Here is a 7,648-nt window from a genome sequence, read left to right on the forward strand (position 1 = left end):
GGCTGGATGAGGCTTTGTGCAACCTCAGATAGTGGAAGGTGTCCCTGTCCATAGGAGGGGAGGCTTGGAACTAGGTGATCTTCGAAGTCCTTTCCAACCCAAACCATTCTATGCTTCCATAGTAGAAAGGTTAGTTTTAAAATCCTGCTCTGTGGAGGTTTGGCATATGGTTGGGTGGTTTTGAAGAGGCATGGACAGTGACTACTCACAGTCACCTCAGATTTTTTTTTTTAAGACACTTTAATATTCCAGAATATTTTGACCCTTTTCCCTCAGAACACAGAAGGGCTCAAATGGCTGATCTGCAGTGACCTCTAGGGTACATTGGTTTTCAAACCTCCTGCAACGAGAGAAAACAGCTTCTCCCAAACGGATTATATGGACCTCCTTTCTCTTCTAAGACCAGCTTGTGCCATTGCTAGTCTCACAGTCTTTCTCCACATAATGCCTTAGGTAGGACATACAATGGAGAAGAGAGGCTTGTTATCTCCACTTTGCTGGTACATCAAAGGAAGTTGCAGATGCTTCGCATGGATCTGATCCAATACCCTTTGAAGTCAATGAGAACCCTTCCATCGACCTCTCATTCAGTTCTCCTCTCTCAGTAGCTCCTTATGCAAATCATAGCCTGTTTTGTGTCTCTCCCCAACACAACCAACATGTTTCCCCCAAGCATATCCCTTTGTGGGGACCTGATAGCAAACCTTTCAAACTTCATGGCGGTCTCCTTTTCTGATGAAGCGTGCCTTGGAAGCAGATTAGCACTATCCAAAGCAGGGGAAGAAGCAAGCCCTGACCCTACAAACCTGTGGAAGTACCAATTGCTGGCAGCTATTGTCAGGACTGCTCACCTGGGTGATAGCCAGGCCTCAGATAGGGACCTGCTGAAAACGGAGCACAATGCAAATGAATGCAGGACTCTTGACAGCAGAAGGTTTGTCAGGAAGCCAAACTGGAAAGAGCTGGCCCAGCCTAAAATTAAATAGCCTGCAGTTGCTTAAATAAATAGATAGATAGATAGATAGATAGATAGATAGATAGATAGATAGATAGACAGATAAACAGAATCATGGATGGAAGCATAGAGTACAGAAGTCCTAAAAACCTCAGGATGATGCTGTTAAAAAAAAAAAAAGAGAGAGAGAGAGAGACCAAAATTCACAGTAGAAGCTAAAACTGGAAGAAAAAAAAAATTGAGCCTATTTGTGATGACTGGGATGAAATCCTAATTCTTTGTGCTTTTGGAGGTAGTCTTTATGTATTCCTGTGCCAACAGCCTCCCCCTTAACAATTAAAAACCCGGGATATGGATTAAAGCAATAGCAGGTGGCAATCTAATTGCTATCAATCTTACATCTGAACCCCTCATTTGTCACATAAACTCCACAACAGCTGGCTCTCAGCCCTGGTTATCCTCACAGTTCTAACAACAAGGTTCAAAGAAAGGATGGATATTGGGTACTCAGTCTGCAGGCTGCTGAGGAGCAGGGGGAGGAGAAGGGTCTCTGGGTGCGGTGCTCTGAAGCAACAAGATGAGGAAGGCACCAGCTAAGCCCTCTTTTCGTTCTCTTCGCAGGAGTAGTTCATGGTGGGACTCAGTGGTCATTATCTGGTACCAGCTTCAGTCTTCACACCAAATCCTTAGCCTGGAGGAGGCTCAGGGGAGACCTCATTGCTGTCTACAACTACCTGAAGGGAGGTTGTAGCCAGGAGGGGGTTGGTCTCTTCTCCCAGGCAACCAGCACCAGAACAAGAGGACACAGTCTCAAGCTGCGCCAGGGGAGGTTTAGGCTGGAGGTGAGGAGAAAGTTCTTCACAGAGAGAGTAATTGGCCATAGGAATGTGCTGCCCAGGGAGGTGGTGGAGTCACCATCCCTGGAGGTGTTCAAGAGGGGACTGGACGTGGCACTTGGTGCCATGGTTTAGATAGTCATGAGGTTTAGGGTGACAGGTTGGACTCGATGATCCTTGAGGTCTCTTCCAACCTTCTTAATTCTATGATTCTATGATTCTATGAAATCCATGTTGACTGAAGAGCATCCACCAGCCCCATCCACAGCCAAGAAACCCTCAGGCCATTGAGGCAGCAGCACAGCAAATGGGAAATACCATTATTAGCAAGAATTAGCAAGAATTCAACTTTCAACCATGTTCGGGGCTGCTTTAGCCATATCACAGTGTTCTGGGCATTGCTGTGCCTCGGTGATCCCGGTTTTATTGGTGGGGATTTAACCTCTTTTGGTGTGATTCACAGCAGCTGGCAGCCATGGGGCTTACCGAGTGGCCCCGCAGCTAGCTGTCTGCCCAGCCCCGGGATGGGGGACGGTTTGGTGGGCATAAAGACCCCGATCCCAGGCCTTCGTGCCTGCCGTGCCGCCAGCATCCCCATGGCGGGGCCCGGTGGGAGGCGGGAAGCGGCAGCGCCATCCCAGGGCCGTGCCCCGGCAGCGCCGTTTCCCTGCGCCGTCACAAGATGGCGGCAGAGCCCCGAGGCGTGGAGCTCACGGCTCCAGCCGCCCGGACCGCTTTCCCCATAGGGAATTGCCAAAAGTTGGGGAGCTGGCGTGGAAAAAGGTGGAATAAAGTGTTGTGTTGTGGGTTTGGGAAATGTCTCTATTCATGCTGAGTAGAAACATAGTTGATTGGTCCAGTTCTGGACTCCCCAGTTCAACAAGGACAAGGAGACTGGAGAGAGTCCAGCAGAAAGTCACTAAGATGCTGAGGGGACAGAAACATCTGCCTTAGGAGGAGAGGCTGAGAGACCCGAGGCTCTTTAGCTTGAGAAGAGCAGACTGAGAGGGGATCTCATCAATGCTGGTCATTAGTCTTGAGAAGAGCAGACTGAGAGGGGATCTCCTCAATACTGATCAATAGCTACAGGACAAGTGTCAGGAGGATGGAGCCAGACTCTTCTCAGTGGTGTCCACTGACAGGACAAGGAGCAGTGGACACAAACCTGAACACAGGAGGTTCCACATAAACATAAGGGAAAATTTCTTCACTTTGAGGGTGCTGGAGCACTGGACCAGGCTGCCCAGGGCTGCTGTCGAGTCTCCTTCTCTGTATCATTCAAAACCCACTTGGAGCTGTTCCTGTGTGATTTACTCCAGATGATTCCTCGGTGATTCTGCTCTAGCAGGGAATTCAGGCTAGATGATCTGCAGAGGCTCCTTCCAATCCTCACCACTCTGTGATTCTTGGCAAGCAGGTACACCATAGTTTCTTTGTGAATAAGTCACATTTCATCCTGGGAGCACAAGCTCTAGGCACAAATTCATTTATAGTCTGGAGAGGTCTCTGTGGCATTGGCCTCTGGAGTTTGCAGGTGAAGGCTGGCCATGCTATCTGTGCCTTCTCTGCTGGCATTTTGGTGGGAGACAGTAGTGTTTGACTTGAAGAGAGGTAAAGCTTGGGTAGGGGCCTGGAAAAAGAAGCAAAAGGAGATGACAGCTTTGGGCATCTGGAAATGAGATGCCAAGGGCAGAGAAGAGTCGAGGGCAGGAGAGGGAGGGAATGAGGCACTCACTAGAGTGAGGTGGCATGGGCAGGGGCTTCAGCAGGTAACTAGGGTTAGTGAGGGAAGAGATTGGGGTCGTACCATCTCTGAGCTTTCAGGGGAGTGTCTTTATAGCTCAAGCTGTCATTATCAATATTACACTTCAAAGCAATGGGTATATGCTCACTAGTTAACTGAATTTACATTTGGTAATGGGAAAGAACTGGTGATGCTGTAGCCAAAATTACATCTTAAAATGTATTATTGTCCCTCAACCACTGTTCCTAAACAATTGTAGACCCCAAGAGTCCAAAATATAGGGAGGCAGTATCTCTGTCCTTCAAAGAAAGGACAATCTGGCATGTGAAATATCAGACAGAAGCCCTGGGAATGCAGGAGCTGAGCCGTGAAGACCTGCAGAGGATTTGCAATGAATGCTGGCATGGCATAAGGAGGGCACTGATTTCACACACATTCCCCTAAGCCTCTGTGTGCCAGCTCTTGCTGCCCAGTCCCACAGCCCTAATTAAGCGATTCCCACTGCCCACCAACAGGTGCAGCCCCACCCAAACAAGGCTGCAAACAAAAGATTACAAATCAGGGCTAAATCCCTTTACTGTACATTGCAGTGGTGAGCAGGGGACAGGTGGCCTAGGGTAATTCGGGTTCAGTCCTCATGCTAGGGTGGGAAACTGCAGCAGCTCATTTGGATCTCAACTGTTACATGATAACTCCCTGTGGGCTCTGTTGATGGGAAGCCGATGGGAGCACAGATTAAATCAAACAGCTTGTAAGATATTGGCAGTGGAATTATTCCTACACATTTCTGACAGCTTGTGAATAAAGGCACATCTCCCTTGGAGATGAAGGGGAAGCTGCTTCCTCCAGCTTCCCCCTCCTCACCAGCACGTTCATTCAGCTGTAAGTGGTCATAAAGATCTTGTACATCAGATAAACATGACTGTATATGTGCAGTGAGTATACAGTGCTCACGTACCTTTGGGACTTGCTATGTCCAGAAGAGGTCTTGAATATTTTGGTAACCAAAAAAAGAAACAATTTTCACCTGATGTGATCATTGATACTTTCTCCATTCACTGCATTTGCTGTTGCATTGGATATGTTCTGCCATCAGTGTCCTGTTTGCAGTTGTGGAGGGAAGTCTTAACACAGCTCAGGGCTGTGGGAAGCTCTGGTGAATTGGTTGCCAGTACTGCAATCTGTACTACGTGCTGCGTCATAAACCTTCTGCCTTGGGTGCATGTGGCTCTGTTACCACAGATCAGGGTGCCCAGCTCATGTGGTTCCTCACAAGAGTGAGCAAAAGGCTCTGTTAACTCAGATAGGGCTGGCTGAGTTATAAAACCTTGGCTGCTTCTCAATCAACAGAAACACCCAAGCTAAGGTTTAATCAGTGCAAGTTCTCTTGGTGATTGTTAGAGGGCTATAAGCATGTAGAGAAGGCACTCCAGGTTTCAGGAGGCTTTGGAGTAATTAGCTTCCTACATAAGCTTCAGCAGTGCTGAAAATCACCCAGGACAAGCACGGGCCAGCCTGGGAGCAAGGCACCTAGTTCCTCTTGTTCGGTGTTTGAACCATTTAAAAGTCAAAATGCCCTGAAAAAAACACTTTGTACTACTAGTACTAGCAGTCATAGTAATAATCATCATCATCATCATCATTATCATCATCATCATGATGTCTGATAACTTGAAGCTAATTTTTTTCTTCCTTCTATTGCAAATGAAACAGGAGTGGCATTTTCAAAAGCCAGCAGACTCCCTGGGGGTTGTTTGTTACACCACCTTTTCTCCTTGGCTTTTAATAAACACCTTATACTTAGGGGTACAGTTACTTTAACATAGATATAGATGCCCTATCCCATTCTAAATGTTCTCACAAGGGAGGTGATTCTGCCCCTCTGCTCTCTGAGACCCCACCTAGAGCACTGTGTCAAGTTCTGGTGCCCCCAGCATGAGAGGAACATCAAACTGCTGGAACAGGTCCAGAAGAGGCCCTGAAGATGATCAGAGGGTTGAAGAACCTCCCCTATGGGGACAGGCTGAGAGAATTTGGGCTGCTCAGCCTGGAGAAGAGAAGGCTCTGGGAAAACCTTATAGCAGCCTTACAGTACCTGAAAGGGGCCACAAGAAAGCTGGGGAGGGACTTTTTACAATGACTTGTAGTGACAAGATGAGGGGGGATGGATTTTAGCTGGAAGAGGGGAGATTTAGGCTGGGTATTAGGACAAAACGCTTTCCAGTGAGGGTGGTGAGACACTGGAACAGGTTGCCCAGGGAGGTTGTGGATGCCTCCTCCGTGGAGGTTTCAAGGACAGTTTGGATGAGGCCTTGAGTGACCTGGTGTAGTGGAAGGTGTCCCTGCTCATGTCAGGGAGTTTGGAACTAGATGATGTTTAAGATCCCTTCCAACTTAAATCATTCTATGAATCCCACATGGATAGGCTGGATGAAAGATCCAGCTGAGCTTCCATAAAGGTATAGGTCCCTGTGGGTACTGTAAGCCCCAAGAAATATCTTGGATATCATATACTATTACTTGCCATGATACTAGACCATGCCTGTTGTATTTCAGTGTGCAAGGAACTGAATCCCTTTCCTAATTATTATCCAACTTTTGACTGGCTGAAGTTAGAGGCAATGATAACTCACACCGTAAGTGAGTGGCTTGAGGACATTGATGCCAGAGGCAAGTGTTGACAAGCCTAAAAAAAAAATGCAAAGAGCATCCTGGGACTGTAAATCCATCAGCACAGCCATGATAATGAAAGTCAATTATTAATCAATTTGAAAGCACAAAAGTGATAAGAAGGCAGAAGAACATATCAACATGGATTAATCAAGAGCATATCACTTCAAATTAATTCTGTGTTCTTATTTGAAGGAGTAACTAGCCAAGTGTATGAAGAGGTAGCTGTGATATGTGTTGGTCTGGTTAGTGTCACAAACCTTACTTTTCATATCAACAAAACCATGTCATGAGATGTAAATGAAATGGGGATCAGAGTGAGCACAACATAGAATCAGAGAATCATTTAGGCTGCAAAAGACCTTTAAGATCATCCAATCCAACCCCTAACCTAGCACCAAAGCACTCATCCACAGTTCACTGTCAAAGCTGGAAGTGCTAAATGGGGTCCTGCAGGCATCTGTTGTGGCCCTGATGTTTTCAACAATAAACAGGCTACTGGAAAAGAGAGGACTTAATTCAACTCCTGAGAGCACGGATGGGGAGAGGGTGATTTAGAGAGCAGGATCAGGACTCACATTGATCTTCACAGATTGGAGAGCTTGCCTGAAATCAATAAGCTGCACTGTTATAAAGACAAGTACAAAATGCAGTCCTGGGACAAAAGACAGATCAAATGTGTGGTTTGAGAACTGAGGAACACCTAATAAGGCAGCAATAGTGCAGGAATGGATCTGCTGGTTGTTGTGAACCTGGTGCTATGTAAAGAGGGATAAAACCTGTGCATAAAAACAAATGTCATTTGGGGATATATTAGCAGCAGTGTTTTAGGTAAAACACTGAGCTAATTATTCTGCTCTACTTGGCACTGGTGAGGCTTAGTCTAAGTAGTGTCTGCTTTTGGACACTTCACTTGAAGAAAAGCTTCAGGGAAATCAGCAGCGAACAGCAAAAAAAAAATTAAGATATTTGAAATATGCATTCTGAAGGGGTATGGATTTGCTTAGTCTTGAGAAGAGGTCACTGAGAGGAGACATGAAAGCAGTCCTCACTGTGAAAAAGGTTCTCATAGAGTGGAATGAACAATGTTCTCCCATGCCTACTGGAAGGTGAGCAGAGAAGAGCTACCAGGCTAGCTAAGCCAGTACTTTTCATTTGTGGACAACTTCCAAAGAACATGCAGCATCTCCTTCTGTAGATGTTTTTCATGTCCCTGACTTGGTTAATAATTTGCCGTAAAGATAAAAGCCTCAGGGCTAACTGGATGCAGAGATGTGGTTTTGCAATGCCAAAATCGTAGGTGCTGGGCACCCAGCCCCAAGGCTTCTGGTATGGTGAGAGGTGAGCACAGAATGCCAGAGTGAGCCAGCAGGCTCAGCAGGGAGCCAGCTAATGTAAGGTGTCCAAGTCAGGGCTGCAGAAAACCCACAATGCACTTAGAAG

Source organism: Indicator indicator, chromosome 20 (genome assembly GCF_027791375.1).
Source record: "Indicator indicator isolate 239-I01 chromosome 20, UM_Iind_1.1, whole genome shotgun sequence".
NCBI classification, from domain to species: Eukaryota; Metazoa; Chordata; class Aves; order Piciformes; family Indicatoridae; genus Indicator; species Indicator indicator.